Here is a 20,754-nt window from a genome sequence, read left to right on the forward strand (position 1 = left end):
GACCAAGGCGCTCCACCAGAGTCGAGGCTAAGTAGTTATGGGCAGCACCCGTGTCTATCATTGCCCGAATGGGCTTACCATTTACATTCATCTCAACGAACATTAAGGTCCTCTCTTGTTTAGGAGGATTCTTCTTCTCCGCCTTATTTTTCCCTTTCTTGGTGCTTGGGCAGGAGTCCTTCTTCTTGTGGATGCCAGCACTCGTTCCCGCTAAGGCCTCAGAAATAGAGCTAACAATTGCATTGAAGGCACCTACTGGCTCGGTCTGGTCTGCATCATATGTGTCATCATCTTTCCTATCATCAAAGGCTCGATGGGCATTCATCTGTGCATGTGGACACTCATTATTCCAATGTGGTCTGCCGCAATGACGGTATCTCAAAGGAGGCTTTCTCCCCCGGTCATTGTTGTTTGATGCAACATTATTGCTACCTGAGGAGGGAGCCTTAGATTTGGTTGCACTCTGATCTCCCCCACTTCTGCTAGAGCCACTATTGCTAGGTTGGCCCCCTTTGAATCCCGCTCGGACAGGCGGCTGAGGCCGATCCTTCCGAACTTCCACTTGATAGTCCCCAAGGCATTCAGCTACTTGGATCGCCTTGGGTAGTGTATCTACCCTTTGTCTTTGAAGTTCCATGCGGGCATAAGGTTTCAACCCTTCTAGGAAGGTGAAGAGCTTGTATTTGTCCCCCATGTCACGTATGTTTAGCATGAGCGCGGAGAATTCCCACACGTAGTCTCGCATTGACTTGGTCTGGCGGATCTCCCATAACTTCCTCCTTGCATTGTATTCCACATTTTCGGGGAAGAACTGTAGGCGTATGACTGCCTTCAGTTCTGCCCATGTCTCGAGAGCATCTTCACCGGCCTTGATGGCTTCGTACTTCACCCGCCACCAGAGTTTAGCATCACCCTGAAGATATATGGTAGCAGTTGCTACCTTCTTAGCTTCTTCTAGGCCTCCAATAGCATCAAAGTATTGTTCAATGTCAAAGATGAAGTTTTCCACTTCTTTGTCATTCCTAGCTCCACTGTATGGCTTTGGCTCAGGAATTTTTAGTTTTTATGTCGAGGAAGCGGGGTTCGTAGCGCCCCTAATTTGGTTTCCACCGCCTTTAAGAAGGCCCTGTAAAGCAACATTGACAACATTGAGTTTGTCTGTCAAGTCGTCAATAGTTTGTTACATGACAATCACCTTGTCTGCCTCTTGTGCCCTATAAGCTAAATACTCGGCACGCTCCTATTGGAGTCCCTCGAATTTGCCAAAAATTTCAACTGCCTCTGTGGCTGCCATTTGCCGGTCTCCCTCGGAGTCGCGACTGATGTTTTCTATGTCAACTTCGACCTAGAGCACCCTATGGTCCAGGTCGTCCAACATTTTCCCTAGGCTAGTTCTTAGTTCAGGCACCGTATCCACAATGGGTCGTAATACGTAAACCGTCTGTTCAAGGGCCCCAATGCGGCCCCCATGATTCACCATGGTCAGAAATGGTGGTAATGGCAATGCGTTCCCTCATCCGATGTCAAGCCTAGGCTCTGATACCAACTGTTACGCGGTGCCTTCCTGAGATTCCTTGGATGGGCGACATAAGGCTAAGCAACTGATGTTAGTGTAGTTACTATCCGCCAACTGAAGTCCCCTCCGTACGCTAGACTAGATTGTCAGTGCCGTACAGGAAATCCAATGTCAAGAGCAATTGAGAGAACAGAAATGAGGATTGAGAATGAAAGAAAGCTTGATTGCATTAATTAAAGCTATTATAGAAAGGCAACGCGGTGTCGAGGGGGAGAGACACCAGTACAGAGAATTGTTTGCTTCCTAGAAAGTTTGATTGCTTGATCCTCCCTAATAATATTTAAAAAAAATAAACCAAAGCTACAAGACTAGACTTGATTAAGCTAGAGAAACATAATGGAAGTACATGGAATAAAACTACTCTATATTTACAATGAAAAAGACTTAGTTTTCTACAAGGCAAAAATAGGTCCGTTGTCAGCAGTATAGTCTTTGGCATCAGGGTCTGCGTGTGCGGCGTTGTCTGTGCGTGCGGTGCTGTTGGCATCCACCTGCGGTTGGGCACTGGCGAGGGATATCGGTGGGGCAATAGAGGCACATGCGCGATTGTCACTTAGCGCGGCCAAGACCACGGGGTCGTCCGTGGCGCTAGGCATTGGAAGGCTTGCTAGGACGCCACGGGGCGCGCCCAAGGGGTCATGGGGCATGGCTATAAATATGCCCATGACACTAAGAATGCTGTAATCTGCTCCCTCCCCTACTAAATTAATATTTTCCCTTATGTATACACTTTGTCAGTCACTTGTTGTGTGATTCGCTGACATATGAATCCCAAACCCCTATGTCCCCCTATGTGTTTGTGTTCTTTGGCTGGTTTGTGAGCATGCTAGCATCATATATTGTTGTACATGACCAAACCTGTCTCTTTCTAGGGTCATATGATTCGTTCAATGTAATCCCAAAACCCCTGACCGCTTTGTGTAATTGCTGATTCTGTGTAGTTTGAGTTTTATTACTACTGTTCTCAAATCACACTTACCACTTACTATTTTCAACCCAATTTTAAATAAATCTCTATGTTCTGCACTTCCACTATATTCTTAGAACCTAGGTTCTACCCCTCTTGTGTGAGCCTTGCTTTGGGACCCTTGAGCTCCCTATGAACTTGGACACATAAGGGTTGGCCCTTCCACACTGCACTCATCTCTATTTGGTTATGCAAACCTGGGTGTAAGCACTGCCCGGGGTCCTTTGAGACCTTTAGGGAACTTTGACACACCCAGGTCTGAGAAAGGATTTGAAACAAGTGGCATTTGAGGTGGTTTATTCCATAAGTCAGAGAGGAAGTCAGAATCAGGCTTCCTATGGTTGTAACTTCTTATTTTACATTTTTCTGATGTAATTGAGTATTTGGTCTGTAATTTTGAAACAAATATTGGGGTTGGCTAGTGAAAAGGGATGGGGTAATTATGCATGTTTTAGCTATTAGAAGGGTAGAGAACATGCCTATAGGATATGTTCTATTCTAACTAAAGTTCTGCATGCTTCCACACTTAGACACCATACCTATAGGATCTGCTCTATGTTCATTCAAGTTCTGCACGCTTTACTTTCAAACAAATAGAGATCATGCCCATAGGATTAAACTTCATTTTAATAGAAATCATGCCAATAGGAATTTCGCTTTAATCAAATAAATCCTGCCTACTTCACCGCATGTTCAATTAGATACCATGTTTATAGGATCAAAATCAGCCTTTAATACTTAGATACCATGTCTGTAGGAATTAAAATCAGCTATAATAGAGATCATGTCTATAGGATCTAAAACCAGTTTAGTTAAAAATTAGGTTGATTCGCACTGTTCTGAATTAGTTTAAGCAACCTACTCCTTTTATTAATACGGTTTAGAAAGCATGCCTAGAGGATCCAAATCCCATGTTTTGAAATTAACAATTGTTCTGTTGCTTTCTTAATTAGTAATAGATATCATGCTTGTAGGACATCACCAATACACACTTAGGCAAGCCTTAGGTAATTGCTTGATAAAACTGAACTAGCCTTTTTTAATTAGCACTGCTACAACCAGTAGGCAGGCCTGATTCGGACTTCTTATTTGAGTTATGTAATAAATTGGTCTGCTTCAACAATTTAGGCACCCTGCCTTAGTACCTTTAAATTCTGAACCTAAATGTGTTTAAGTCATGCTATTTATGTGCTTTATTTGATAAGGTATATATGAGCCTCTTAGTTGTTTATATGTTTCCCCTAATATGCAGTCCTACGTGTTTTGTATGTCGCCTTAGTCTTTTTACCTTTAAAAACCAAGAGTCAGCCTAAAATCCTCCCTCTTATAGGAATATTAGTCCTAAATCCCCCCAGGACTGATAGGAATGGGTCGTGTAATAGCATGCAATAGAGGTCGAGACCAATCCGCGCTTTAATACCTTAACGTGGTGAGAAAGGGTAGATATGGATATGATGGCCGGTGCACTAATACCACGTGTATCCTCTCTTCTGAGAAGGGTCATATAAGGTATCGCATTGATGTGATCCATAATATAAATAAACCTAGGACCCCCCTCATTTTTATTCTCAAGTATTTGTAGAACGGTAACTCCTTTACAAAATTCGCCTATTAATAATTGTTTTTTTAAACTCTTATGTGTTCAAACTTAAATACCCTATTATTTTAGCCTATATTTGTCTATCTGCTAATTGTACAAAATTCACAAAAACTGTCTGGCCGGGAACCATACTTGAGGATCCTGAGTGGTGCCTAACACCTTCCCCTTATGATAATTTCAAGCCCTTACCCTATATTTGGTTATTAACAAACTTATAAATGAACCTTATAGGTGTCCTAATGCACCTTAAATCATTAGGTGGCGACTCTTCAAATGCAAACCCAATTCCTAAAAGGAATGAGTTGTTCCATACCCAAAATGTCATAAACCCGATTTTCCGATGCAAAGAGGGAAAAAGGGGGCGCGACAATAACGTCATCTGATCATGGGTCAATGTACAATGCAGTGCATGAAAAGTACATTAATAAAATCTTGTGAAATGTCATAAGAATATTTTTCCTTTGAGTAATATTATAAAGTAAACTATTTTCAACTTTCGTATTTTTTTGAGATCAATGAACAGATGATAGAATATTATGACACATGGAAATTCAAGAACATATATGTCTCTAATACTTCCATTAATATAGTCTTTTATGGAATATGTGCATTTTCTCATTTCTCGTTTCGTTTGTGTCATTTATAGATCATGCCATAAGAAAGAAGGGATAGCCTTAACATACCTTGTCGTCAACATATATTTATTAGGGATAGTGACATTAGTGTTTGGGACGGGACTGTATGCACTCTTCATTAGAAACCTCGACAAAGAAAAATCCATGTCAACTCCATATAGATCAAATCTCTTTGGCATGTTTATTCTAAAGGTTTTGTGTTGTAGTATCTTCTTATCGCTTTTATGATCATGAACAAAGTCTTAAATGAACTTCTCCATAGGATATAATTCTATTTCTTAACAAAATATAATTGGGAGAAAGATGGTTGGAAACGTTACTAAGTCTTTGCCAGAGCTTCATTAATTTGATTTCCTTGAGAATGTTGGAATCGATGTATTTTATCCTTAGCATCTTAGGTTGCCACCTAATAGACAAAGACTAAGAGTCATTCTCTTAAAATAAGGCTTGTTGCCACATTTTTAGTTGGGGGTTAATCTTATCTTATGATTTTTATTAATTAATTGGGCAATGTCCCATTATTCGGTAATTAGTTAATTACCTGCATAATTAAACACTATCTCAACTTACTTAAAATACTACTCTCTTTTAACATACCTTGTACACCTTATGGTCATGTAATACCTTGTATGGCACTAGTTCATACATAGCGGGTATTTTAGCTCGGGCCATATTTTATCCCAAAATGTCAAACTTTGACAAAAATTCATTTTCTTTCACTTGCTTCCCCTTTCACCTTCACGAACTTACTCATAACTTGTGAAATAGCATAATCCTTATAATCTCCAAATAATCTTTTACTTGGACTGATGTCAATTACATTACGACAAATTTAACGTACAATACTACAGGGTGCAACATCGTCGTAACTTAATACTGTGAAGCGTAATATCACCGTACTGTAATAATGCAGGGTGCAACATTGTCATAACTTAATATTGCAAAGCATAACATCATCGTAATATTGGGGGGTGTAACATCATTCCCCGCTTTGGAACATTCGTCCTTGAATGTTGACTGATGCTCTTATCATTTTCATAACTTATAGCTCTTGTGAATACATTAATACTCTCCTTGCCATAAGTAGTTTCTCTTTGAATAAATCCAAAGTCTAGGGTATTCCCCCTTTTAGTCTTTTTGCTCATATCATGACTTGTGGTTGAAATCTCTCTAATCTCACAACTGCTTCTACCTCATGTCATGCAACATGTATAACCACGGCTTTTTAAGTGCAGTTATGCAATTTATTTTTCCTTTTTTCCTTTTAGCTTTTAGTCAATCTCTAGGCTTTACTTTGTAAACATATACAAGGCTTAATAGGATGCCTCTTTAGGCATCTATAGGTGTACTTATGTTCTTCGCTCGATACTTTGTAGAACTTACGAATATGGCCATATATTATTTCATAGATCTGGTCATTCATTCGTATGGATTTACTGCATCTACATGGGTCATACTATACCATAATATTTTTACTTCGATTTATCGTTATTGAGGTATACTTACAAAACTCCCAGCTACTTTTGTTGCCTATCCTTTAGTTATAATTCTCAGTCCTTTAATGCACCTTCATTACCGTTCATCTTAAGAAGGATGGTGTAATCTCATGTCATACTTTGTAACTTGTATCTGTCCATTGTTAATTCACCTCAATGTTGATCTACAATCCTCCACTTGAAGATTTGAAACTTCTTACGTAATACATTGCCACTAGGGCTTACGTTGCATTGAGGAATATTTGAAGTGATTTCCATAATCGTATTTAATAGTGTCTCTATGTAATTCACCTTATGGGGTGGTATCCTATTCTTGTTCCGTTAGTGAAATCTTTTCTCCTTCTCTTCTTGTTTTTTTCAACATCATTATTCAAACGAAGGTCCAAATGTCATTCTTTATCTACCACAATTACACCCTTATCTCTTTCAAATGATATTAGTCTTAGACTCCTTTGAGTTCATGCAGGCTATACTGAGCTTTCTATGACTTAGAGAAACTATTAGCTCGCTTGTTTTCATGGGTTTAATCCTAAGGACTTATCTATTCTCGCCACCTTCTCACTCACCCTTTTGTATCATTACTCTTGCCTTCCTAATACCTTGTCGGTTTCCCATACTTAAGCTCGCAACCTACCCATATCTATTTGTATTACTCGCAACCTTCCTTCAACTTTCTTGTATCATACGTTTCCTTATGTCACTCTAGAACATCAAGCGAGACATCATATTGTCTCTAACTCTTATTTACTGTCTTCATTAGCCTCCTCGATACCTAGAAACCATAGGCTATGAGATATGTCACTGACAATACCGCTATCACTCCTGGATATTGAATCCTCGTGCTTCTAGCCTTCTATCCGAAGTATGGACTATTCACAACTTTCAGCATTTGAGTATCTCGTACGTTGTTCACCTTTACCTTACTTAAAATCGCACATCATATCTTTTATCTCCTTCATAACCTCTCTTCTACATAGGTATGATTCACACCACAACGTGAAGCTCTATTATAATACTACAATCCGCTGGGAGCTTCATACTTACTTTTTATGAGGCTGTTACTTTTTTTAACTGGCTTTATCATATAACCATTATAGACTACGGTTGTTGTACTATCTCTCTCATGCCTCTGATTTTAAGGGAGATCTGCAATGTTCTCGATCACGATGTTTCTATTTTTCTGGGTCCAATAATCAAACTCCTGATTTACTTGGGTGATGTACCTCTTTAATTTCCTCCTTCGTCTGATCGGTCTTTATATCGGCTTAAGTTATCTTATGATCTGTGGTTCCTGGTATTAGTTATTCTGTTTAGCATTTCATGCGAACTAAGAAATATGCATGATACAATCCTTTAATAATTTAATCCTTCGTTTTTTACCTGAGCTCAATTCTTTCTTTTAACGTATACCAAAATCTTCTACGGCTATATATGATGCATGTATAAAACTCCGAACCCTTAAGTGCATTCATAACGTAACCAACTCTGGATCATTGATCGAATAATTGCTTTCGCTCCATCTTATCTTTCTTTCAATGTAAGCTATTACATTTTTCTGGTTTTTCTGCCCCCTTGTTGTGTCCATACTTAGCTTATCTTAGTGCCCACACATGCCAAAGTTTCCATGCAACTCATATGATCTCGAATATTACTTTTAATTTTATTTTCTGTTCTTTAGCCACGATAGGTGCTACATTCCTTTGGAGTGATTACAATGTTGTTGGGAGACTGTAGTTGCACGAACATTTCCTCTTTAGGTCGTTATGCTTAAGTTGAAGCCTTCTTCCTTATTTTCTTAGCTAGTCTTTCGTTGTAGTACTTAGGGAGAACCCTTGACCCTCGTAAAGATGTGTTCTTATTACAGACCTTTTGATGTCCTTCCTTCCCTATAATTATCTGTAGTTGCTTACCTCCGTGCCCTTGTGCTTGTAGGGCTGTTTCTGAACTGACATTTTGATTGCCTTCCCAGTGGTACTTTCTTTTATCCCCGTAACACTCATACGGTACTTTTAACTACCCTGAGTCCTATCAAAATATATCTCAAGTATTATAATGACATTACTGTGAGGTTGAATTCTCCATGTTGGGGTTTACTACATTCATCTTGCATGATCTGCTAATTTGTCCATAACTTCTTGTATAGTCATGAATAGGCTCTTACTGAATCAACTACTAATTACTCGTTGGTCCATTCTCATATCCATATTCTGCGTAATTTTTCTTGGGTTATTTCCGTGTCTTAACTGACCTCATGTGCTAGCTCCTTATCTATCAATAACATCCTAGGCAGGAACCCTTACTTCCCTTCTTTTTTTTTTGACTTCGTGCTTACATAACGTCCTGGAATTATAGCATATCTGTAATATTTGGATAAGTGCAATCTCATTCCTTTTTCATTTTTATCGTATTCTTCCTTTATCATTCCATATTCCCCCCTTTAGGGGAGTACTAAGACTTGGAGCTATGAAAACATGCCTATAGATGTTTTTCCTCTTCATCTTTGGCGTCCTTTCACATTATTGATGACCCTTACTCACTAGAGGTAATCTTTTTGTACCAAGGATAAGAAAATTCCTCACTCGCGATGGTGACATTTAGTGTAACTGGCACATACAATCGTTTAAGCTTAACTTTGCTCACATTGCTTGTTGTAGGGAAGCATCTTCCTGAATGACCATTCTCTGAATTTCTCATGAATATTCTTCCGTTGTCCATTTTATTATTGTCGGCACGAAATCTGAAATTCTCATGATGTAGACCATTATCAAATCACTAAATCCCTAATACATGTTTACTTTATCTTGTTCACCAGCCCATACTGATCTCTATTATTCTAGGGTCTAGCTTTTCCTATTGGTAATCACGTTACAGTCACAAACTTACTTCTTGAAATGAGGATATGACTTCATGGCCTATACTCTTTTGTTGTCCTAAGGCCTGTCACCTCTTGTCTCTTCATTCACTTGACTAGACTCTATAATACTGTCATTTCCTCTTCTTTTTTTTCCTACCATTGTTATCCATGTATCACATTTTATTCATAATGCTTCCTTATCTCTCTTCTCATTACTCTGGTAATATTTCTGCATATTCTTTTTTCTTGTGAAAACTTCAATACGACATTCTTTCGCTTTTAACTCTCCTTACTTCATTCATCGGCTCTTCGGGTTGCTCAACATCCTCGCTCTACTAAGGACGAGAGTCACACTAAGGTAATATTTATCCCATCCAGGCTTTCAGCTCCTATTTTTTGATATAGTTTTTTCATGCTAGTATTCATATCTAATCGAATTATTCTAGAGTGCACCATCTGGGTGTCTCACAAGAAGATCTATTGGCACATTTGTAATACCCTTCAAAAATGTCAACTAACACAAACAATCCATTCACCATTTTGGGTTACTTTAACCCCAACCGGATCTTGATGTTCCATCTTTTCTTAAACTACACGTACTAGCCCCCATACGGCATAATTGAGATGAGTACAACCAATTATACATACCTCTATTACTATTGAATATAACTCAAAAGCTTATATTCCTCTACCTGAATTATAAATAATGTTAACCTTCATTAATTGCGCACCTCGTACTCTTCTTTATCTTGCTTCTTTTGCTTTTTGAAACTTGTATTTATCTTCTGAATCTCTCATTGTTTTTCACCATTAAGGTGGATAGATATTCTTGCCTTAAGGCTTCTTATCAGGAAGCTTACACATTTCAGTGCACCCATGATCTGCCAAAGACCTCACATTTACTTATCGTAGGCATCATACGAAAATCCAATTCCTCTGACTCAGCTCTTCCACAACTATCTCTCTTTCCAACCTTCTTTCCGGATGTAGGTATTGTCTTATTACGAATAAAATAGAATTTTAGAATTTGAATTCTTATATGTGAGCCCTACCACATGATCTAGAGTAAGAAGAAAGAGTGACAGTCCTAAATGCCCTGTAGCCTCCTGATTATAAGTGTGGTGCACGACACACCCATAAACAAAACTCTACTAGACACGACTTGTAGATTTCTTAGGACAGAACTACTCTGATACCACTTTTGTCACGTCCCAAACCGATGGGCTGCAACAGGCACCCAGTACCTTACTCAACCGAGTACCAACATAAAGTATCATTTCATATCATACTACCATAGATAACTGAGCCGGAAGGCAGTCATGAGATAAGTAGAATACAACATGTGATACCAACTTATACATAAAGCATACGGGCCTATAAAACCGAAATAACCACTCGTATACTGAACATAGGCCGACAAGGCCATACAATATTTTACGTACATGAAATCTTTATACAAGCCTCTAAGAATACATAATTTTTCATAAAGGTTGGGATAGAGTCCCGACATACCAAACAATTCACATCTAATTCATATTAACCAAAACAAGCAACTCCGAAGCAAATGGTGTGAACCAACATCTTTTGTTGAGGTGATAGCCTACTTGGAGGGCTTTCGACATGTCTATTGGGATCTACGGGCATGAAACACAGTTTCCCCAGGCAAAAACAGACGTTAGTACGAATAATGTACTGAGTATGTAAGACACATAAATAAGTACATAACAGACATGAAGCAAATATAGAGTAAATGACTCCACCTGTAAGTCTGGATAACTTTTTAAATCATAAAATAATTATAGTGTCATGCATATGCATATGAATGTCATGTCATGCATAGGTACATGTTTCATAACATCATCAGCCTCTGAGGGCATCCCATCATATTATCTCGGCCACTGTAGGCAAAATCATCAACGCAACCGGCTGATCAGGTGGTGGTGCGTATATAATGCCATAATCTTTCTCATATCTCATATACATATATATGCATATATAATGTCATCTGGTCATGGGTCAATGTACATGAATGCAATGCATGAAAAGTACCTTAATAAAATCTTTCGGAATGTCATAAGACCATTTTGCCTTTGAGTAATATCATAAAGTAAACTCTTTTCAACTTTCATATTTTTCTGAGACCCATGAACAGATGATTGAATATTATGACACATGGAAATTCAAGAACATAGATATCTCTAATACTTCTATGAATAGAGACATTTATGGAATTTGTGCATTTGCTCGTTTCGTTTGTGTTGTGTAGATCATGCCATAAGAAAGAAGGGATAACCTTAACATACCTTGTCGTCAACATATATTTATTAGGGAAAAGGACGTTAGTGTTTGGGGTGGGACTGTATGAGATCTTCATTAGCAACCTTGACAAAGGAAAATCCATGGTAACACCATATAGATCAAATCTCTTTGGCATGTTCATTGTAAAGGTTTATGCGTTGTAGTCTCTTCTTCTTGCTTTTCTGCTCATGAATAAAGTCTTAAATGAACTTCTCCATAGGATATAATTCTATTTGTTAACAAAATACAATTGGTAGCAAGATGGTTGGAAACGTTACTAAGTCTTTGCCAATGCTTCATTATTTTGATTGCCTTGAGAAGGTTGGAATTGATGTTTTTTATCGTTAGCATCTTAGGTTGCCACCTAATAGACAAAGACTAAGAGTCATTCTCTTAACATAAGGCTTTCTGCCACATTTTTGGTTGGGGGTTAATCTTATATTATGATTTGTATTAATTAATTAGGTAATGTCCCGTTACCCGGTAATTAATCAATTACCCACATAATTAAATATTATCTCAACTTACTTAAAATACTACTCTCTTTTAACATACCTTGTACACCTTATAGTCATGTAGTACCTTGTATGGCACTTGTCCATAAATATCGGATATTTTAGTTCGAGCCGTATTTTACCCCAAAATGCCAAACTTTGACGAAAATTCATTTTCTTTGACTTGCTTCCTCTTTCACCTTCACGAATTTACTCATCACTTGTGAAATAGCATAATCCTTATAATCTCCAAATAATCTTTTACTTGGAATGATGTCAATTACCTTACGACAAATTCAACGTACAATACTACATGGTGCAACATCGTCGTAACTTAATATTGCAAAGCGTAACATCACCGTAATGTAATACTACAAGATGCAACATTGTCGTAACTTAATACTGTGAAGTGTAACATCATCATAATATTGTGGGGTGTAACAAGAGCACAAGGCGAAGGAGAAGTTGGCTTATGTCCATTTAGACTATTGAGGTCTGAATAATTTTCTCTCCAAAAATGGTGCCATGTATTTCATGACTTTGATTGAGAATTACTCAAGAATGGTATAAGTGTATTTTCTAAAATCAAACGATGACGTATTTTTTATATTTGTTAATTGAAATATGATGGTTGATACAGGCTAATGGAAAAGTGAAACATCTTCGATGCAATAATGGGTTAAAAATTTACAATTTCAAGTTTAATAATATCTACAGTAGAGAGCATAAAGAGAGACCATGTGCTAGAATGTATGAAATTTATGAATAATGGTGTCAATGAGTGCATTGAGATAGAAATTGAAACTCGACGAGCTCAGCCTGATTGTTTAAAAGTAGAGGGAGTGGAGAAGGTGCAAAATCTTGATCAAGATTATGCACCTGTCCCACATCAACCGTATAATATTGCAATCGGTAGGGAAAAGAGAGTTATCAGACCATAATTGATAAGAATCTTCTTGGATATAAAAACCATGTAGAATTTTCTTTGTTCTGTGTTTACCGTGAAAATGCTAATAACAATTAAATTTGATTATGGGACTCTAAAAATACGTGATCTATTTTTATGCTAGTTGTTAAGCAGTTGATGCTATGTATGTGAGACTTAGAAACGTAATGGGAGTCAAAGATAAGGTGATAACCAAACCGATAGGTTAATTATCGGGGCCTCGAGCTTATCGATTCGGGGGCCTCGAGATCGATTCTGGAGCTCGGCTTGGGGCTATCGAAGGTGGTCGAAGTATGACTAATAGTTACAATGAAATCAATGAAGGAACTTTATAGCCAATGATAAGTAATAAATGATGAACAATAGTGAAGATAGTAAATGGAAGCAATAATAACAAGAGAATGTGTTAGAGAGCAAAGAGAATGTTTTTGTTTATTTAGTACGGAGCAATCAATCCTTACAATGTGGTTTGAGCACGTGATTTTTGCCTTATATCAATTACTCTCATAAATTCAAAACAAAATAATTTTCCCATTATTTACAAATTCATAGATTTTTTGTAGCATTTTTGATTAATTGTTTGCATTTTGGCTGTGCGTGTTCATTTTATTTAATTAATAAAAATACAAAAATATGATGCATTTTGCATTTAGGATTTGACTTTGCATTTCTAAGGATTAATTACTAATTAAGTTATTTTATAAAAAAGGAGAATCACAAAAAAAATAGTTTAATTTGCACCTTTAAATTTTAATTTTGATTTTTGAGTACCTTTTTTTTAATTTGTTTTTCTAAAATTGTGTTAATTATTATTTAGGTTTAATTAGTGTTTTTGATAGGTTAATGAGGTTTTAGGATCTAATTTAGATTTTAATTTAATTTTGGAAAAAAGGAAGGAAAAAAAAGGAAAATAATTTTGGAAAATTGAATTGAAAAGGAAAAGGAAATAAAATAAGAAGAGAGTCAGAGTTGGGGCATTAATTCGAAGCCCAAACGTTACCCATCAAACCCGGCCAAACCAGCCCAACCCATCCATTGTAACTCGGTCTAGCAGCCCCACTCAAAACGACATCGTTTCGTCCATTTTGATCTGGACTGTTGATCTCAACTGATCAAACGGTCCAGAACTGATTCTATTTTAGTATTTAAATGTCCAAATGTGTACCCACCCCCTCACTCACTCATCTCTCTCACAACCCCCCTCTCCACAGAGATTATCCCAAATAAACCCTAAGCGCCGCCCTTATTTTCCACTGCCACTGGTGGCGGTGCCACCACAAACCGACCCAAACTAACACCAGAGAACCCCCTCACTCCCCTATTCCCAAATCCTCACTCTATTACATTCGAATATGCTTAGAACTCCTCAAATATTAAATCTAGGGTTCGAACCCTAGAAGCCAAAGCCAAGTTCATTCATGCAAGGCCACTTCTCCAGTATTCACGAGTTTTAGGGTGTCGATTTTACCACAAAATAACATTAGTCGCATGTTCTTGACAAAGAACACGCGATTGATACTATATTGGGGCTTTAATCGGAGAGGCAGTCATGAGTGCGAGCCGAGTCGGTGAGTTTCTTTCTTTTCTTTGGTTCGTTCTTCGATTTTTCTTCTTCTCTTCTTCTTTTCTCCGGATAATTCAATTGAAAATCGACCAAAATTTCTGGGCAAGCTAAAACCTTGTTCCGTCTATTCTTTTTTCAGTTTGTTCTTTTCCAGGTTTATCCTTTGATTTTCATTTGGTCTTGCTTGATAAATTCTGTGTTCATCTTCTTTATTTAGCCATTTAGTTTAACCTAATTAGTTTTATGTGATAATTTAGTTTAATTTTGCATTAACTAGTATTTTAGCTCAGGTTTTAAATTTTGTGAAAACTATTTAGTTGTTTCTTTACCATTTGCCATAATTTGCTAAATCTGGGTTTGAGTCATTATGCCGTTTGTGCTTTAAATCCATTTCAGAATTCACTCCAAGGGACTTGAATTAAGTTTTGAGTCCAGGTCTGGCTTAGCCGTTGGGTCATTTGACCCATGACCCATTTGGGTTCCTGCAGTAAAAAATAAGGATATTAAGGGGTATTTTGGGTAGTCTAGGTAAAGAATCTCTAAATAACTACCTAGGGAAGCTTCTAGGAAGCTGGGAAAGGGTCCTAAGGGAATTTCTGAATTTTCACTTAAGGACTCCTAAGCTATAATGAAAATTTAAAGAGGGTCTAGGTGCAAATCTGATTCTCATCTAGCTGCCCTAAATGCATTGAATATAAAGGCTCTCTAACTTGGCATTCATGGCAGAGATTTAGAGATAAAAATTTGAGAAAAATAAAAATGGCTGGTTTTTACTATTTCATTCAATTGCCTCAGTGATTTCTGATTTTTTTCAATTTCTGAAAACAATGGTTTCTCTTTTGTGGTTAGAATGGACTGAACTTGGGTTGTAGAAGTTTGGTTGGAAGTTTGGTCACTGTTCGATTGAAACTGATTTCTGGATTGTTGCACATTATTTTTTGGGGTTTGAAATTGGTTTACTGAGTGTTGCTGGTGCTGATTTCTGCTAATACTGCTGTTGATTCCTCACCCTTTGGTTTATATTTCAATTTCCAGGTATGTTTTGGATCTGTTATCATGTGAAGTGCAACTATGAACTTCTGTAATTCAAATTGGAGCAATAATCAATACTAGTTTTTCTACTATCTGTTTAGTTTAAATCTGGTTCTTGTTTTGTTTTAGTATAGCTTTGTGTGCCTTTCATTCTATTTTGTTAAGTTTAGAGTTGAACTTATGAGGATGCAGTTGAATAGAGATTGTCATGGACTCTGTAAAGAGCATTAAATATGGACTGTGAGTTGCAGTGTACTGGCTGAAGTGTTTAGTTTTGGTTCCATAGTCATGGTTGTTAAATACATGTTAATTCCAATTATGAGTTATTGAGGTTATTTTCCAACAATCATGATAAAATCTACCCCTGCATAGTTTTAGATCTCGGTTTAAGTGCTTCTCTTTTTGTGACTATGTTGAGCTCTTTGAGAATGAGGAAGGTTTGAAGGGAAGTCGAGATTGGTTCTTGAATTTTTTTGTATTTCTTTTAAGTTCGTTAAATGTTGAATAATGGTTTGTAAATTCACATTGATTTATTTGTGTGATGTTTGGTAAACACATCTAGCTTGAGGATAAAGTCCAGATTATTAGTGTCTACTGGGTTAGCTGACAAAATTGTCGTTAGCCAGTCACCCATTTGGAGCAAATGTCTCAAATAGCATGGAAATGCTCTCTTAAGAATTAGTTTTAAAAAGCAACGAATGGATTCAAGCATAATTACTTGTTGATTGCCAAACGAGTCTTAAAAAATGATGATTTATTCATGTCTTGCTAAAACAGTCAAACCTGAAGGTTAAATAGTACTTGCGTGTATGCTTTATAGGATCAAGTTAATTCCAATATGTATGTGTGCTGCCTCATGCCATCGCAGGGACTCGATCTTGAGTCCCAGCGTTATAAGTGCACTGTGTTCTCGAATTGGGACTTATTTTGAGGTTTAGCTTAAGCCACTCAAGAGATCAATAGTTTAGTAGCATTCGCAATAAAGTGTTGGGCTCCCTTTTAGCCTAGATCTGAAATAGGAACGGACGTTTGCTCATTCATTCCGCATTTTGAGTTTAACTTTAGCATGAAGGTCCTTTTGAACTATTTGAGGCTTCTTCTTTAATTAACTTTGACTCTTTTAAAAGTAGATTGGACGAGTGCCATATTAGACAATAAAATAGTTTATGGCCCTCCAAAACTTAGTTTGCATTCCCTTTTATAATTGGAATTGAGATGCGTCGTGCCAAATAAAATGACAATTGCATGGCCTTCGCTTAACTAATTTTGATTTAATCCTTATCTAATTTAGCCGAATGTTCCCAAAAGGGCGCGGAAGGTCGTTTTTGCAAGAATAGCCACCTTGGGTCATTTTTCAAGATTTTTGCCGTTTAGCGAACACAGCCTTAAAATCTTCGTTTTCGGAGTGCTGAAAGGCCGTATTGGCAAAATCGGATATTTTTATAAAATTTTTGAAAAAAGGTCATTTTTCCCGAGTCAAAATGAGTCATAATTTTCTTTTAATTAAAATAACCTTAATAAATGTGCAGGATGAGCACAATTCAAAATGAACCTTTATCGGTCCGTGAAAAGATCTCGTTGGAGCTACATATGTGGTGGCATGACATGGGGGACAATAGCAGAAACGTTGTGACAAAAACGTTGGGTGGTCTTGTTGGGCTCTTGAAGGTTAAGCCGAGAAAGGACATAACTGAGGCCTTGATACCATTTTGGGACCCATCACATAATGTATTCCACTTTACTGATTTCGAGTTAACTCCTACACTGGAAGAGATAGCATGCTACGCCGGTTTCGAGGGGAATCTTAGAAATCAATACCCGGTAGCACCGAGAACAGTAACCCCTCACAAAATTTTTGGACTTGTTAAGGATTAGTCGGGACATCCGAGATGAAAACTTGGCCAAAGGATTTTGTAACTTCTACTTTTTGTACCGACATCACGGGAATCCCCGTGGCTTCGAGATGCCAGATACCGATCTTACTCACGTGGAAACTAAGACAAGTGGGAAGCTCGGAGAGGATTAGCTTTTATAATGGCGTTCCTAGGTACTTTGATTTTCCCCAGAAAAGACGGGAACGTAGAGTTGGGACTCGTGGGGATAGCCGACTTTATGATAAAAAAAGCAAACGGGACCATAGTGCCGATGATTTTGGTAGAAATTTACTGAGCTCTGACCCTTTGTCAAGAAGGGGGAAAGTTCTTTGAAGAATGCAATATGCTGTTACAATTATGGATGGAGGAACACCTTTGCCACCATCCTAGATACTTGAATTGTGGTATGATTGGCCTCGAGTGCATTGAAAAACATGAAAAGCGGGTAGAGGGTTATGAGTTTCCAGATGGTACAGAAACATGGCATGCTCATTTGATTTCTTGGACTGCAAGTAAGATTGAATAGACATTCGGGTGGCTCTCAGCCAGTGAGGTAATTTATATGTCGGCTGAGGTATACTTTCTGTTGTTAATGGGTCATCGGAGTATCCAGCCTTATTCCCCGCACCAAGTTCTACGTCAGTTAGGCCGATACCAGACCATCCCACATGATGAGGATTTGAGTCGGCAGGTTATTGAGTTGGAACCAAAAGCCATTTTTCCAGAAGAAAAAGTGCGTCAGATTTGGCATCAATGCAGATTCTTAGAGCCTAGAACTCAAGTACGAGATTTATCCAGAGGCGAGGTGGAGCCTAGTTACACTGCTTGGTGTGGTAAAAGATTTCGAGTTCATCATGATCTCGAAAGGCCCGCAAAGAAACCCCATGTCCAAAAATTTACCGACGAAGCACAGGTGCAATGGGACTGGTTGACCAAAGATTATGAGTACCGAGCTACCATAAGCAAGTTGGAAAGTCAAGTCATGGACCTTTAGTTTGAAAATGGTTTGCAAGTCGCCGCAGATGGAGGAGAGAAGAAAAAACTAACTCAGGAAAATGAAGCCCTCGAAGCTCAAATTTGAAAGATGAAAATAGCTGCTCGAAACCCGGAAAGAAGCCGAGCAGATGAAAGGCTTATAAGCTATCTGAAAAAGAAAGCCCTTGAGTGTCAAGATGACCTAGAAAAGTCTGAGACCAGTTTGGCGAAAGTCCGGGCTCAATTGGCGGAAAATGCAAAAGGACGGGCACAGTTTGTGCAACAAATGAAAAGCAAGTATGAAGGGACAATCACCAGCCTAAAGAGAAAAATGACTACCCTCGAGAATGAGGTAGCCAAACAGGCCAAGGACTTTAAAGCTGATAGGGAACACTGTTATGATTTGATGGCTCGGATGGAGGAAGAAATGCAACAGTTGCAAAATCAACACCTTCACGACACTCAAGTGTTAGAAGCCCGGAATCAGAAGGTCGGGCGTCTTCTTTAGGAAAAGGGTAGAGTCCGAGAGTGGGTCAGAGCCATTGCCAACTACATTGTTGTGAAATGCCAAGCATGTGAGGATATGACTCGTACCACTTTCTTCTCGGCTGTGATGACGTTTGTCCGACAGATAATGAGTGACTTGGAGAGGCTTAAAAGGGATCTTGCATATAGGCCCGTGGCGAGACAGAATGATATCCTGCAGGCCCCATGAGCATTTGAGGCATTAATGTATTCATGATTTTCATTAGAGTCTGTTAGTCTGCGAGTCTGTATTTTCTTTTATTGGAGTCTGTTAGTTGGTTTTCGAAACTGTTGTTTTCACCTTTCTGTCAGAGTCTGTTGGTCTTGTTTAGAGTCAGAGTCTGTTAATTTCTCTTTTCGAGTCTGTTAATTTTATAATTTGGTAGAATGAGTGGTTGTAATTAAAACTGTTTTATTTTATGGAAAAAAATTGAAAATCTCAAAATGTTTTGTTATTTATTTTATGTACTTATCTCCAAGAACTACGCTCGGTCTGATTCATGCGGGTTCATGATACGTAGGCAATCTCTATAGGATTCGACCATACACAAAAAAAAAAGAAAAAAAAGAAGAGAGAGTAAAAACAAGAGAGAGAAAACAAGAAAAGAGAGAGAAAATAAGAAACCGTGAGAAGGAAACAAATGGAAAAACAAGAGAGAGAAATGAGAGAATAAAAACAAAGAGAAATCAAGCAGATATAGGCAAAAATGAAAAAGAAAAAAAGAGAGAGAAAAGAGAAGTTGTAAATGGAAATAAGGAAAAGCTGGGATGACGCAAGCAGCCGATCAAATGCATAATAGAAATGGCTAACTGCTTAGGTGCATTCACTCCTCAAATGTGCGGTTGCTTATCTGTTAAAGCCCTAATCGCTAACAAGTTTGTTATTGATGAAATTATAGTTTAGGCAGGTGGTTAGTTTGATTGGCATTCTGGCAAATCACTCCTACAACACCCGGTCCAAAAACAAGCTGAACATGGCCAACCAGGAACTTGAGGCAAGTATTGTCGATCCGTCAAAAGAGGTGGAAGAATCGGAAGTTAATCTGAAAGATGAGTTGTATAAGCTGAAGTAACAGATGGCTGAAATGTAGGGCACCCACCGCCAGTTTACCCCGCAAACCCTGCTTTTATCCCGTCATTGGCTCAGCCCCAATAACCTCCCACTGTGAACTCATCTCCGGCCTTTCCCCTATACCAACAATGCCATGGCACCACTACCCATACATCACAAGCTCCACCACCCAAACAAGTCCCGTACCTTCACCCACCAGTCACTCCTGTTTTTGTGGCACCCCCACCTACTGCATTACACCGATCCTCCAGTGAGCCTCTGTTCCAGACTCACGATAACCAGTATTACCCCTCGGAGCCCACTTTCAAGGTTCCCGACCCCTATTCATACACTCCTCATTTGGACCTCCCTGCAGAAACCGAAAAACCATCTAAAAATCCCGAATAGGAGGAGATGTTCAGGAAAGTTAAGAGCCTGGAACAGTCGTTCGGAGACATGCGGGAGTTGGGAGGTCACGTAAGTGTGGCTTACAAAGATCTATGTCTATTTCCAGATGTGCAATTGTCGACAAGGTTTAAGATGCCTAAGTTTTATTTGTATGATGGGCACGGTGATCCACTAGCGCATTTGAGAGGTTTTTGTAGCAAAATGAGGGGAGATGGCGGGAAAGATGAGTTGCTAATGGCATATTTCAATCAAAGTCTGAGTGGTTCGATGCTGGAGTGGTACACTTGGCAGGATCACGAAAGATAGTACACATGGGATGATCTAGCTCAAGCATTTGCTTGCCACTTCCAGTACAATCTCGAGATCATTCCGGATCGTCTGTCTTTGACGAAACTGGAGGAAAAGCACAATGAGAGTTTCAGGGAGTATGGTTTTAGGTGGAGTGGATAGACATCAAGG

This window comes from Nicotiana tabacum, chromosome 6, assembly GCF_000715075.1.
Source record: "Nicotiana tabacum cultivar K326 chromosome 6, ASM71507v2, whole genome shotgun sequence".
Classification (NCBI taxonomy): Eukaryota; Viridiplantae; Streptophyta; class Magnoliopsida; order Solanales; family Solanaceae; genus Nicotiana; species Nicotiana tabacum.